Genomic DNA, 3,934 nt, shown 5'->3' with positions numbered 1-3,934 from the left:
GATTAATAGGCCGAGCGGGGTCATATTTCAGGGCCCAGCATGTGGTAGTATCTAGTCTTGGATTACATACACGGAACTCAGTTCCTAAGGACGGTTCCAATGAAACAACCCGCCATGTACTCCTGCACAGCCTTTCACCGGTACGTTTACCAAATCAGGTTCAACACACAACCTTTACATACCGAACACATTCTCACAATTTTGTTCATCTCCCAAATGACAGACCATACACAACTCTAAGCATAGCATGCATAGCAGGATAAGGCACAACATAGCTCAGGCAACTACCACGTATGCTAGGTTGCAAGGTTTGGCTATTTACTGTGACAAGGTTAGGTCATGCAAAGGAAGTGGGTTCAACTATCGTGGCAAAAGCAGTTGAAGCATTTGATCCTAATGCAATAGATAAGTGCAGGAGCAAGAACATGGGAATTATCGGGATGATCAAAAGGGTTGCTTGCCTTGTTGCTCAGAGGAGGAACGATATCCGTCAGACGGATATTCGGTGGAATCCGGGGTTGCGGAGCCTACCGAAATAAATGGCAACATTCAATAACAATCATATGCAATCAAAATGATGCATGAGCATGGCATGAGAATGCAAGGTGATAAGTTATTATAATCAACATGTATTAGGTTTAGAGTTGATTTGAATCATATTCGGTATCACTTCAAACTGGGTATTCACGGTTACCGATTTAATTGATTCGACCTGATGCTCAGATCAACTTGATGTTAGCTTGCATGAGATGTCATGTTATGGTACTGATTTGTAACTAGGACAGTGTGTGATCATTGCATTCATAATGAAATTTGAATATTTTTCCAAATTCCATTTAAAAGTAATTATAAGAATTGAATTATTCCTTATTCCACATTTTAGGGTTCTGTAACTTTTTCAAACATGGTTGAAAATAGCATAATCAGAATCCTTGAATTTTTCTGATACTTTTTATATATAAATTATTTTCATTGGAGTTACAGATTAATTTCTATGATTTTTACAAGTTTTAGCAATTTACTGGAATTATTTCTATACTGGAAATTCTATTTATTGCATCACGCTGACGTCAGCAGGTCAGCCGACCTGTTCAGGTCAAACCTGACAGGGGGGCCCCACTGGTCAGCCTCACTCGGACTAATCCCGCACTGACCAGCCCCTAATTGGGGTTTGACCAGGCGTGGGGCCCTCTGGCAGCGACTGAGGGGAGGGCAATTACGCCCTAATGGTCGGCCACGTCGACGCCCACCGGAGGGTGGTCGCCAGCGACCAAGCCCGTGGCGGAGGGCTCGTCGGAGACGACCTAATCGGCGCTGCACAACACCAATTTGAACGCGGTTTGCAGCTAGGAACGCTGGTGAAGTGGCCGATCTGGCAGGGGCATCAGGGAGGCTAGGGTCGCCGGGAGAGGCGCCGGCGACGAGCCGGAGCGGCGGCCGAAGCTCGGCCTTCTACAAGCGATGGCTCTAGGGCACGGGGAGGGCAGCTGGAGGGCTCATCGCACTCCTGGAGGCTCCAGGAGCTCGAATCCTAGCTCGAGCGCGTGGATCAGACACCACAGCGACGGCGACGACATGACCGGCGGCGAGAAGCTCTCGGCCTTGGTGGGGAACGAGGCTACGATGCACGGGAGAGCGTGAGGCGAGAGGGGAAACGACGACGAGCTCACGGCGGTTTCGATGGTGCTGTGGAGGGGCTCGGGGATGCGCCGGAGGGAGCGAATCGACGGGAGATGTCTGGCGGCCGGTGGTGGAAGACGATGGTGTTGGGGGCGATGTAGAGCTCGGGGAAGCTTCGGCTTCTGCAGAGATGAACAGGGCGACGAGGCGGAGCTAACAGACTACTCGGAGGAGGGTTCCCATGGCTAGAGGTGCTGCGGCTCGAGCTCGAGCTCGGCTCCAATGGCGGCAGCAGGAAGGAGGGCAAGATCCGAGAGGAGGGAGAGAGAGTTAGCGCTGGGAATGGATGGAGGAGGCCTCGGGGAGCTTATCCCCGGCCTTGCCAGCGCGAGGCGGCGGCCAGGCAGGCGCACAGGTGCGTGGCCGCGCCGGAGGAGGCGGCGGCCACCTCCTGCTCCTACTGGCACGAGGGAGGGGACGAGCCAGGGAGATGGGCCGGGCCAGGCTAGGCGACTAGTTAAAATGCTTAAAGTGTCAAGAAAATAGTTTTCTCCAATGCTCATTTACTTTCATGATTTATCAGAAAGTTTGAACATTTCTTGAGGCCATTTTGGGTTCATTGATTTCAACTAGTTTGAGATTTTCTTTATTTAAAGTAGTGGCTAGGGTTTTGAGTTTTTCCTTTGCCACTTTCTTGTTCTTGTTGAAAAATTCTTAGATGCAAATGCAAAGAAGACATGAGCACAAGACTAATTTGCTTAAAGTGTCAGGGATGTGACATAGGGGTTATAAGCCTAGTCCAAAAATAAAAGGTATTCAAAGAGTGCATAATTTAAACCACATGTAGCACACAAAAGATAAATTGTGGGTTAATGATATCGATGTGGTAATATGGGACTTTGTTGAGCCACACAAGCAGCCCCTTGACCATGACTTGAAACCATTTTTATGCATGTCATATGGCAGTTTACCACCTTGGTAGGTTGTCTCCGATAACTCCTCGTTGACACTTGCACTGAGCATGACTCTACCTTCCTATGAGGTTGTGCGGGTGGGAAGTAGTTAGGATGCTATGCACTCCCTCCGTTCCTATATATAACTCTTTTTAGACATTTCACTAGAGGGCTACATACGGAGCAAAATGAATGAATCTATACTCTAAAGTATGTCTATATACATCCGTATGTAGTACTTTTAGTGAAACCTCTTAAAAGACTTATATTTAGGAACGGAGGAAGTAGTTTCTACGCAAATGGGATGGGAATATGCATGGTGACGGAAAATAAAAGATTTCAAAAACTTTTCGAAAACCCCGTCAGGTGCCACTAATACCCAAGGGAGATGGTGTTGAGTTACGTAACCCCTTGAGAAAGAAGTGGTATACCGAGGCAAGATGTGTGTGTGATTTCAAAAAGGAGATATTTAAGATGTGCTGACCGTCCCAACCTTACATGTGCGACCATGATACCCTTTATGGGATTGGGATTTTTTAAGGTGGTTTGGGCTTTATTGAGTACCTTGGTCGATGCTAGCAGAGAGCCCGCAATACTAGTGGAGGGAGAGCTGAGACACTCTTTCAATACGGGGTCGTGCTTGGTAGGGCGGCCATGGGTTGTTTTCACAAACACAGGGCACACTGTTGCGTGCCCTCATGGATGGTACAATCTTGAGCGAGGTTCGTATTATGTACATCATGAGGGATGGCACCAACGAGTAGACTCTTTGTTTATTGTCGCCAGGGGAAAGGCATTGTTCGTGTGCTTACCTCGGGTATGTTATATACCGTGAGTCTTGGATGACACGGAAGTTCCCTGACTCTTGCGGGAACAACGCGCAACCTCTGTAGAGTGTAAATCTATTCGAATAGTCGTGTCCATGGTCATGGAATGTTGGAGGTCCTGCTTAAAATATGTCTGATGTTTTCACAAACTTGGTGTGCGTGGGTGTGATAAAGGAGATACTTGACCTAAGTCAAATGACTTGACATGATGAGTGGATGATACGTCTCCAACGGATCTATAATTTTTGATGGTTTCATGCTATTATCTTGTCAAACTTTGGATGTTTTGCATGCCTTTTATATATTTTTTGGAACTAACTTATTAACTCAGTGCCAAGTGCCAGTTCCTGTTTTTTCCATGTTTTTGACCCCTTTCAGAGGAGATTTTGAAGCGGAGTCCAAACGGAAGAAAATCCCCGAAAAGATTTTTTCTAGAACGGAAGAAGATCGGGGAGCTTGGGAGCCAAGGCAGGGGAGCCCCAGGGCCCCACAAGCCCCCACCCCGCGGCCAGGGGGAGGCCGTGCTATCCAGGC

The sequence above is a fragment of the Hordeum vulgare genome, chromosome 7H (assembly GCF_904849725.1).
Source record: "Hordeum vulgare subsp. vulgare chromosome 7H, MorexV3_pseudomolecules_assembly, whole genome shotgun sequence".
Taxonomy (NCBI): domain Eukaryota; kingdom Viridiplantae; phylum Streptophyta; class Magnoliopsida; order Poales; family Poaceae; genus Hordeum; species Hordeum vulgare.
This window is presented reverse-complemented; position numbering follows the sequence as displayed.